Below are 12,698 nucleotides of genomic sequence, written 5' to 3'. Positions count from 1 at the left end.
ACAGAGGCATTGGAACAAGAAGCCCTGCAATTAGTTGGTAGTCTATAGACCAAATGACGAATTGTCATCACTGTACCTCAGTGTTATACGGGGTAAAACTCCCACCATCATCCTCCAAGTAATCAGGCACGACATGTTTTGTCCAAATAAATTAGATACCTTTTGGGACAATAAAAGGAAATTAATATAACTATCAAGGGAAGGTAAAAGGAAATTAATATAACTATCAAGGGAAGGTATTGGAGTATGTGTTATAATGGTCATATCATATACTTCAGAGCACTCAAGTTAAGAGTGCTTTATGTTTTTGGCATCTATGATATCCATTTCCATATCAAATGGGAATGCTGGCTAGGCTTCCATGTGCCTAGCATTGACAACAGGGGACGCACACTTTGACTTCAATGTTATCGAGCTCTTGACCTTGTGTGTGGTGGAGACATATCAAGCAATACTAGATGTCATAAATACTAGTTATTTGTTCAAACTCAAAACACCCAAAGGTCACTAGTACTACCCATGCTACCGGTTGACATATTATTACAAAGGCATTGGAAGAAGAAGCCCTGCAATTAGTTGGTAGTCTATAGACCAAATGACGAATTGTTATCACTGTACCTTAGTGTTATACGGGGTAAAACTCCCATCATCAAGAAGATGACAATATCCTCCAAGTAATCAGGCACGTCTTCCACTCTGAACAGGTCAGAATCTGGCAGTTGAAACAAGCATAGATAGATATTGGACCATTAACAAACACATTTATTGGACTTTTCTGGCTATAGACAGATTCACCGAATTAAAAAGAGTCTCTGTTGGTTGGTCTTTGAATTCTGGAATCAGAGCTTCCAGGACCTGCTCTTATCACCAAGGATGGCTGTATCTCTGTGCATTTACGAAATACAAATTACAGGACTTTCAACAGTGAGCCTGGAATTGATTTGATCAGGAGATTTGATCAAGGGAAAGAATGTGCCTAATCCATTCTTGGGAATATGGCTACTATGGCTACTGTTTCAGAAGAACTTCCAAATCCTTTGATCCAAAGCACTACTCATTAAATAGTAATTACCAAATGGGAATACATATGTTGTTATTTTGTTAGAAAGACATTACTACATATGTTGTTATTTTGTTAGAAAGACATTACAGAAGTAAAAAACTATTTTTTGTTAAACACATTGAAAAGAAAAATGTAGATGTTAGGGGAGCCTCTGGAAGTCATGACCGAGGTTAGGTCTCTTTGTTAAAGAGTTTTTAGAATAAATTGTTGTTGCCTTATTTTAAATTGATACTGTTGAGTTGCTTGAGGATTTACTGATGATCAGAGGTTGGTCAGCGAGTTGCGTGAGGATTTACTGATGATCAGAGGTTGGTCAGCGAGTTAAGGTAAACCTTAACTAGCTGAGAGCTTGCAGCTTGCTAGAAGGTTAAGACTCTGGTCAGCGAGTTAAGGTAAACCTTAACTAGCTGAGAGCTTGCAGCTTGCTAGAAGGTTAAGACTCTGACTCTGTCATTCGGCCAACTGAGTTTAAAGACTGTGACTCTGTTATTCGGCCAACTGAGTTTAAATGAGCTGAATGTTAAGAATGCCGGTGAGTACTACTATCTGTATATAGTACTATTGTCTGTATATAGTTAGAAGGTTAAGATTGTGACTCTGTCAGTGGGCCAACTGAGTTTAGATGAGCTGAATGTTAAAAATGACGGTGAGTACTACTGTCTGTATATAGTTAAATCCGACAGTTAGTGATAGGACTCTCTCTATGATCATGCTAAGAGCACTGGGTAGTGTTGCATGAGTCAGAATTTGCTAAGAGCACTGGGTTGCTACAGCCTTTAGATTGGTCAAACTAACTTCGCAGACTGATTACTCCACCCCGTAAGCACAACAAAGATAGTCCAGAATGGAAGAAAGAACCAAACGAAGGAAAGAAAGGACGACAAACGCTAGATACAAATAGCAATGTAAGCAAGCGATAGCCGAGACAGTGAGAAAGCAGCCAAAGCGGAAAAGAGAATGCCAAAAATGAACGAAGCAAGTAATGAAGCCTACGAGACATACCAGTAAAATGAGTGATTGTTGACAAACAGAAAGCAGAACTTCGTCCAGAGCAACGATATGCAAATTACACGAACCAACACGTATTAATATATATTATTAAATATTAATGTATGCCGTGCTCTGCGTTTTTGTGTTTAACTGTGTTAAATCGCCTCAACCAATGTCACATCTGTTCATATGCCCCCTATTCTGCCCTCTTATGAGTTTCAGTCAGCTGAAAGATGTCCTTCATATGACATATGACGTCATCCAAAATGCATAAGCGTTACAGCTAAATCATATGCATTGGCATACCCGGATTTAACTCTCCAAGGGAAGAATGGGGTTAATAGCTGGGCACCCATCGACCGTCCCCTATCCCCCTGAAAATACTAAGGGGAATAAGTCCCGATCCCTGAAATGCTTGGTTGCAGCTGGGTCTGACGGAAAGGAATAAGCGTTACAGCTATATTATATGCCCTGGCATACCCAGATTGACAAAAAAAAGTAACATTTTCGCTTCCAGCATAATTCAAAAACCCTGACGCCATTGTATGCAGACCTAGATACTGTGCTAATTGCAGGTGGAGGCGAAATTCAGGCCATGCAGCTAAGGCCTGCATCCCTGTCCCAAGACAATTGTCAGTTTTGGGTCAGCCCTCTATAGCAGCTCCTTGGCCCCCTTGGCCCCCTCGAGAACCATCGCAGTTCACTTCCCAAACATCCCACATAACGCTTGGTCATTCCTCCGATCCAAAGAAATTTGAGGAGCTCAACCAGAGACTCAACTAGCAGAAAGTGTTGACAAGAAAGTGGAAAGTGTAGTTAAGGAAAGGGAAAGAGGACATGGCAAGGGGTGAAGAAGACAAATGTGGTGAAAATAGGAAACACTTAAAAAGGGTAGAGTACCTGTGGTGAAGAAGTTAAATGTGGTCAAGGAATAGAAAATGGAATAACAAAATCATACGGAGTCGTCCGCTGTGGTGAAAATAGGAAACACACACTTAGAGGCAAAAAAGAGGGGAGAAAATAGGAAACACATTAAGAGGCAAAAAAAGAAACTGAACTATGTTGACTGTGAAGTATGTTGAGTAGTAGTTATAACCAAGAAACTGAACTATCTAGATTAACGAAAATATAAATTAGTTCTAAGCGACAGTTGACACTGTTCCAACTAATTTTCTCATGGATTCAGACTCGTTTTCTGAATCCAATGGATGGAAAGGAATTTTTGCAGTCAAAAGCAATGTCATTTTTTCCAGTAAAATTGATGAAACAGTTGACGTAACACCGTGGATTCAGAAGTGTTTTTACAACTAAAAACAATTGCATACCAATAATAGAAAGCTTAAGCGAGACAATAGACAAATATCAATTATATTTGCAGGTCAAATCGTAGACAGGATAAAGTATGTCAATCTGTACGAGACAATAGACAAATATTAATTACATTTGCAGGTCAAATCCTAGATTGACAATGACATCCGATAACAGAAAGCTGTTGTGTACATGGAAATCTCGTAAACTGTATGTAACGTTAGCAACGTCCTCTGGAAATCTCGTATGGAAATCTCGTAAACTGTATGTAACGTCAGCAATGTCCTCTGGAAATCTCTGGAAATCTCGAAATCTCTGGAAATCTCGTAAACTGTATGTAACGTTAGCAACAGTCCTCTGGAAAACAGTCCTCTGGAAATCTCGTATGGAAATCTCGTAAACTGTATGTAACGTCAGCAATGTCCTCTGGAAATCTCTGGAAATCTCGAAATCTCTGGAAATCTCGTAAACTGTATGTAACGTTAGCAACAGTCCTGTTAAAGATGGACTGTTAAAGATGGACAAAGTTCCAGCAGCAAAACTGTATGTAACGTCAGCAACGTCCTCTGGAAATCTCGTAAACTGTATGTAACGTCAGCAATGTCCTCTGGAAATCTCGTAAACTGTATGTAACGTTAGCAACAGTCCTGTTAAGGATGGACAAAGTTCCAGCAGCAAACTGTCTTTTAAAATGCACTTGTACTGAACATTTATACTGAACATTTGCCTCTGTTTGGATAATGCAATTCAATTGTAAACTGCGTCGATATGAAGCCGACTTCCCCACCTGCTCACCTGGATACCATATATTTCTTTCCAATTCTACCCATTCCATAAAAAAGACCCTGCACTGCATCAATATCTGCATCAATATCTAGAGCTTTACCTCCAACATCCCTATAGAAAAACTATAATTTTGTGAAAAAATCCATTATCCACACCTTTGCCTTCACACTCTGTACAAAGAAACTAAAATGATTCCCCTCTGTCCAAACAAACTAAAAAACTAAAATGATTCCCCTCTGTCCAAACAAACTAAAAAACTAAAATGATTCCCCTCTGTCCAAACAAACTAAAATGATTCTGAGCATGGAGAAAAACAAAACAAGGCCAATTTGGTTCTACTAATAACTTCGGCATTCCCTGGTTCAAATCGCCATGGAGTTCAGAAGAAAAGAATGCAAACAGTAATAGCCTGCCGAAATTCAAAATCCGAAACGCACCAGACAATGAGATGTATAGAGTACCGGGATTTTGGGGTAGGATTTTAATGGAGATTTCAATAGAAACTCCAGGATCCAAAGATGCTGAACAGTGCGACACATTGCTTACATGCACATCTCTACGGTTAATTATAATGACACGTATAAAATTGGGGGATGAAAGCATATACATATGTCTCATGATTCGACACGTCCCTCAACTCGGTTAACAAGAAAATACTCTGTTACAATATTTGGCTATTAGCGAACCCTTTAGAAAAGAATTTGGATTGAATCAGTGAGTTTTTTATCATTTTCCTTCCCTTTGAAAATCATATGGTCCAATAACAGAAATGGAAAACCTCAACCATTCATAATAAATTTCATAATTACAGTGAACTCACTGCTCGGAACTTGCAAAATTCGGATTGGACTATACGAATTGCATGGACCTAGCTGAGTTGTGAGCTGGTTTATAGGAACTGCGTAGACTCTGATAATGCTTAAACTTTTGTATAGAATATATTTTTGGGTTCTACGTCTATTTGTTATGTTTTAAAACTATTTATAATTATCTTTTTGTGTTTTTAAACGGCGGATATAATTTATTTATTATTATTATTTGTTTTTTGGAAATTATAATTTTTATTATTAATTTTCATAAGGGTAATATTAGCCTTTACATTGTATTTATAAAAAATAATTCCAAAAAAACTCATATTTTCATTCAAAATTGAAAGAGAAATACATTTTGTATATGCACATCGAGAATGCATCACTAGGATCTATTTATATCCTATAGTGGCAAGTAAAAAGAGTCGCGCAAGCTCGTCGAAAAAAAACCCCAAAGCATGCAAAATAAAAAGCTAGAAAACCTAGAAAACAAATACTGGCAAAAGAAACTAGTTAAAAACTAGGCATAGGCCAAAAAACTAGCTAAAAAACGGGCACATGCCACCCAGATGGGCCCAAAAAAACATGCCCCCAGTAGGCCTTCATAACAAAAATGGGTAGAGGCTCCACAAAAACCATGACAAGCCCCAAACATAATGACATTGGAGGAATCAACGGTCGTGGCCCAGGCACAAACGACCAAGCCCACTACCAAAGGAGTAACGACTAACAACATCCGCATTCCTCAACTTGAAGGAGGCATGGACTAGGGTTCATATCGACAAGGAAGCCTCCAACGAACCCGCTCTCCCAACTCACCACACACAACCACAACAGAAAACGAAACACACCAGGTCGACGAAGCGACAAAACCCCAAAAGATAGACCATGAGCTCTAGTTATTTCATATTTCATCTTCCACCTACCACCTATTTCACATTTCATCGGCCACCTATTTCATATCAAGATCTTCACTTAACACATGCAAGTTTAATGAAGCTTCCATGACAAAAGGCCTATTGTTTGGAAATAAGATACCAATGGAAGGCCTATTGTTTCGAAATAAGATACGAATGGAAGGTGTTGCTTCCCGCCTCCATGAAATTCATATACGGAAAGCACACTCTTTGCAATTGCTACTAAGTCGATGAACTATCGATATAGCCTTTATTTGGTTGATGGCCATTGTCCAACCACTGATATGATTGGCTATTATGTATGCCACAGATGTAGAACCCCAAATCTCTTTGAGCTACCTAGAGTAAAGTATAAAGTAGAAGTCCCATAGTACTCAAAAGTGTTCTTTCAATTTTCAACTTTCATAAATATATATATATATATATATATATATATATATATATATATATATATATATATCTTCAACTTATAGTAAAAAGAGCTAGAGTAAAAATAGATCAAAAATATAAATTATTTTTAAATTTCAAATTATATTTTTTTCCTGTCAATGTACAATAAGAGAAAAAATAGAAACCAACACAAGGAAATTTGAAGTACATAGTTTTTCTAAAGCCATCAAAACTTGAGACCAACATATGCATTGTCAATTTTTTGTTAAATATGAATAATTATAAGGGTGGTTGTGGATAGATATGATAAGATTGAAAACCAAATCCATTGCTTGGCATATATTTTGACTCTTATATTTTATACCACAGACGAGAAAGAAACATAAACACGGATAGTAGGGGAAAAATCATTACCAATAAGCAGTAAAACCACCTAATAAAAAGCTCCTCAACCCTTTTTGAATAAGTTGAATTTCACATGCACCTGTTTGTTGATGATAAAATGAATATTGGAATGATGGCAATATCATCAATAGTTGTACTAAAGTAGGTATTTTGTGATACACTAAAAAAATGTTAGACTTCTTACTCCACATAAATTTTAGATGTTTACCTCATAAAACTTAAGGTTAAAATTAAATTGAGACTTAACAAACAACCAAATTTTGCTAAATTCACATCATTAATAATACCAATAACATTTATGTTTATGTTTATATTTATATATATGATTTCTTTTCAATATATATTTTATGATATAAAATCTATTAAAATGATACTCATAATAGAGTATAGTTATTAATTTCCCTATACAACAAATAAAGAATATTTTATAACATAAAAAATGTTCTATATTAAGATATAAAATCTATTAAAGTACTACTGATAATATATTATAGTTATTAATTTCCCTATACAACAAATAAGGAATATTTTATAACATAGAAAATGATCTATATAAATAAGGGCATTGTATGATCTATATAAACAAGGGCATTGTATCTTTATCTTTATTAATTATTTATTTTGGGTTTTTAATTTTTAATTATTGTTATATTTTTTTTAATTATTTATTTTGGTTTTTAATTAGTTTTGAACTTTTAATTATTTACTTTTGGTTTTTATTAGATTTAAATAGTAAATAGTTCTTAAATGCATATAACTTAACTCATTACAAAGCACAGTGAGTTATGTTATATATGAGTTTTAAAATGGTTGATGCATATAAATTAACTCATTACAAAGCACAGTGAGTTATGTTATATATGAGTTTTAAAATGGTTTATCAAATGTTGTGATTACAATATTAAAAATGTTAATATATTTATTTTAATTTTATATTTTTTTGTATTCAATAAGTATTTTGGAGTTTAAATTTTATGTATCTAAGGGATATTTCAATTACATATTCCATTATATGAGTATCATGAAGTTAAGATTTTATGTATCAAAGGGGTATGGTATGGAGGACATTCAACTTACTCCATAAGTGTTGGATACTTAAATGTACAATGGACATAAAATCAGGTAGAAAATGCAAATAATCACCATTGGCAATGTGTCAACTGATAAGTTATGTTATGGAATTTTTGGATTTAAAATATAATTTGTGCAATGGGATGATCCAACAATATTTGAATATCCATGAGAGGAAGTTATGACTTCAGGAATGGCCAATGGTTATTCTGATGTATTTTGGATACTGGACATAGTTTTTGTTATTTTTCATAATACATCACTATCAAATCCAAATGGAAGGTAACACCATTGAAAATATAAAAACCTATGTAGTGAGAAGATTTGCAAAATATGGATTCAATTGGATTCTCTAGTCTAGAGGAAATACACATGAAGGCAATACACAATGAATTTATTTTGATTGTATATTAATTGAATTTTTTTTTCTTCGATTATGATTTAATTAATTTTAATTGTATAGATATTCAAAGAGAAAAAATTTGTTAGAGAAGTTAAACAAAAGCAAATATTCAACTTCTTCCCTAACACAGTGATGCTACATTTATTTCAATTACTTAAATTATATTTTTTTCCTATTGAATCAATTTTAATAATTCAATAAATTTTAAAGGGTGTAGTATAATTATTTTAATTTGAGAGAGTTTCTATGTTGTTGGCTTAACTCAAACTCATATAATTGTTTGATAGTTATAATCTAGTATGTATTATTAATTGTTTTTAGACCTAGTAGGAACTACCGCTGCGTGCAACTTAAAATATTAGAGAGATTTGCAATTAAAAAAAAATGTTGTATTCCTTGTTTAAGATGATTATTTTTAGGAGAAACTTTATTATAATTTAATGTCCATAATAAAAGAAGAGATTTCTTGTTTTTGTTTTCTTTTGTATGTCCCATTCACATTTCATGTTTTTGAATCTTTTATAATGTGACCAATTTAGATTACAAGTAAATCCCATTCACAATACACGTTTTTTAGACTTTTATAATGTGACCAGTTCATATTACAAGTTATTAGTTTTTTAGAGGGTGTCTTGTGATCCCTTTCCACATGATTATGATGAATATCTTATGACCTTTTCCTTATTCATTTTCATAGACTTTTTCTTTTTTATAGCTATGATAAATTTTTATTGTATTGAAAACATAAATTTCCTTTGGCTCTATTGCATATGACCATGAAATTATGTTAAGTATTTTTTTATGGGAGAGCGTTGAGTAGTAATAGTTGTATTTAACATTTCCTTAATTCCGATATCCATTTACATTAAATGATATTTTATAAAGTATTTAGGAAATTTAGATCACTACCAAATATTGAAGTAGAAATTTTACAATTTCAATATTATCGAAAAAATTTCTCAATGCATTATTGTGAGATGTATTTTCCTATTTTCTAACCATTTCTTAATTCACTAATTCATAATTCTTTGTTTTTGCATGTAACATTATCTATTTCAAAGAATATATGAGTTTTGAATAATATTTGATTCCAACTTCAAATCCTAGCTATTGTGGTCTTGGTTCCCTTCCCTACCACTCGTTCTATGGAAAATTCCAATGGAGGGAGCAACACTTCCTCATACGGTATGATTGTCTTAGGAGGCAACAATCTTAATCAGTCATTAGCTTCCATTCCCAATTCATCTAGCCCAAACCCTAATTGAAAATAGTGAAACCCTCACCATAATGATACTCACTCTCGTAAATGGCGACCAGGAAGTTGCTTTCTAAAAGCATCAATATACCCCAAATTTGAGGTTTGCTCAAATCACATCAAAAAGTATATATAGTATATGCAGGATCATGCGCTCATTGGAAAAATTCTAGGCATCTAGCCATTAGAAAAATCCTTATCCTAATGGTTTCAAAATAAATGCAAACGTAAAGGTGAAATCAAACTAGAATTTGGGGCTAAGGGTTTCTTTATTATGGTCTTTGCTAGTTTAGAGGAACATAACTAGGTTTTTGAGAATGGACCTTATTTCTTTCATTTAATTAAGATTTATTTACCAATAAGAATTATGGATATAGACTCTTGATTATGAGCATATTCCCTTCCATTATCAGTGGTGCCATGAATATGGAAATTTATACTCCAATTGTCCTATGTTAGCTTCAAAGGAGAATACAACCCCATCTTCAGGCTAAGATAATCATGACTTCACCATTGTTTATAACAAACACATAAACCCTTAACGTCGCCTTTCACAAGTGAACTATTCAGAGGTGAAAGGGGTTGAGTTTAATCGAGCAACCCCCTAAAGTCAAAATGAAGTATTCTATGGGTCCTCCCTTGTCCTCTAAACCCTCTCCTTCGTCACATGCTTCCCCACCTCCACCTCCTATTAACCCCTTCTCTTCTACCATGCTTCCTCTAGAATCCATTACCTCACCTCCTTTACCGTTGGTCATTCTCTTTGCTGTGCCAAAAGGGTCAGATAAAACCCTAGAACAAGCTAAAGACATGGATCTAGATGCTCCCAACTTTTTAGAATTAACCAGGGCCTGGAAAGGTAAAGATACATCTTCCCCTTTCTAACACCAAGTTTGATTACTAGGTTGTACTTAAATCTTAAGAATCGCCATATGGTTACTAAATGGGGTCTAGGAGAAGAAAATACTGGGCTACTTGGGGTCCAAAATCACTCATTAAAAGAATAAAACAAACCACATCGAGATAATAAGAAATGGGGAAGAAAGATTAATTTGCAACTCTGGGATGAATTAGGAGGAACTATGGTTATTTAGTGATGAATCAAGTAATCACGAAAGATTTTTGTGTCTTTAGAAAACCGAAATCATGAAAATAATATCATAGAGTATTTGGGTCCTCAAATACAAAGGAAAACATTGGCTCCTTGAAGAAAAATGTTTTCCCTTAAGGAGCCTCCATACTATCCATGACCATCTAAATAAACAAATTAAAATTGCACCAACTACGGATATGTGTCATTAGAAATTTTCAAAGATAAGTACTGAGAAGAAATTAGTATTCCATCAATATTCTTTAGAAACAAACGCCCAAGAGAAATGTTGAAATATTTACATATCAAAAGATTTATCAATGAAAAGCCCTGCATAAAAATCATGACTTCACTTACCATAGAAATAACATGTTTTATAAAGTAATTCACATTATCATAAACCAGGTATTGATTGCTATTTGAATTAGAATTAGAAAATGTCAGTTGAAACAAAGAAAATTGCTTGTAAAAGATGTCAGATGAAAGCCAAATTTGGATCACATTATGAAATTTGACATTTGGTACATGGACTTGAAAATAGTTCACACTTCACCAAACTACCATCAATAAATGCGTAAAAAAATATATATGTAATGATTTGACATCTAGACCCACTTACTTTATTTGTTTCCTTTAGTAACACAAAGCATATTTGAGAGCCTCTTATGAGTGCATTAAGGCATACGAGGAAAGCCACTACAAGTCCAAGTGAAAATGAATTAGAAGAAAATGAACCCCACTTATTAATAATAAATTATCCTATAACTTGTGCATGTTCCTATAGATATATGATAGATGCACTATGTCAATTAAAATCTCATATCAAAATTAATATGGAGAAATCAATGACTATTCCTATGTGAAAAAATTCCAAAATAGAGGAACTGCACATGAACATGGCTTATTATGGATAAGATATGTACCAATCTATTGTAAAGGAAAAAATTGGCATCGAAAATTTTGTAAATTAACACATGATGAATACATACATAATATCTAATGTACACTTAATCACAAAGCTTAATTGTTCCAAAGAAAGCCAACGAACGCCTAGACAAATAGCATTGCACGACACATTCCAACCATCTGGATTGCAAACATTGAATCACAATTTATACCCAATTCATATGCAACTTTAACGGTACTACAATTCTTACACGACAAAAAAATACAAAACACTTACATCAACATTTAAGAACAAACACAAAAATAATCTCCTATGAAGGAACAAACATTTGTTCTTAAACCAAAAAAAAACTTTCAAAAGGAACCATATGACTTTGAAAACATAATGTTCCCATTAATCATCTACTATTATATTCCACAACCTGTAGGTATTTATTCTATATGTTTAGCATAATTTGCTTCTATTTATACAAATAATTACCAAAACATAGAAAAGAAAATAGGCCATATGACATTCCATCCGTGAAGTTTAACAAATACAATGGCATTGTAAATTATTGAAGAGAACAATTAATGTTATACTATCTGTATTCTGTCAATGAGGCTATGATCAAGATACATCACCCAACTTGGGAATATGTGTATATTGTATTGGAAAAAACAATTAAAAAAATTAATAAAAAATTAGGTTTATTACAACACATACATGGGGTGACATTGACGATGCAATCAATGCAATAGACACAAACTGAACAATTATTTAACTTAGATAGTATAAAACTAAATGAAAAAAAGAGTACAAGATATTTATTTAACATAGATAATCTTAAACCAAATGAAACAAAGAATACAAGATTCGATAAAATTCATGGATGAAAAATATGAAAACTATGACTTCCAAATTGCTTCACAACATTTTCAACATATAAAGAATTTTAATCTACAATCTACAAGACCATATGAAATTTTCAAACAACCACATATACTGGAAAACATAAAATACTATAACATCATACGATAATTAAACACGTAACAAGAAAAATTAGTAATTGATGTGTTAAGAAAAAACTCTATAGGATAGATGAGGTTAGTTCTTCATCCATCATAGGTAGATGCAGCAGGCAGATAGGTGCCAACTGGGGATCTCTTTCCTTACACTACTCTCTCAAATAATCGCACTTAACCAACAAATCAAGTGCAAACTGAATAAGAGATCTTATCACCAACAATTCCAGTGAAGCCTGAACAAGAGGATCAAGAAATAGGATCCTTTGGCAAATCTAAAAAACCATCTCAATGGCCATT

This window comes from Pinus tabuliformis, chromosome 7 (genome assembly GCF_031772625.1).
Source record: "Pinus tabuliformis cultivar Carrire ecotype Pingquan chromosome 7, CPIR1, whole genome shotgun sequence".
Taxonomy (NCBI): domain Eukaryota; kingdom Viridiplantae; phylum Streptophyta; class Pinopsida; order Pinales; family Pinaceae; genus Pinus; species Pinus tabuliformis.
This window is presented reverse-complemented; position numbering follows the sequence as displayed.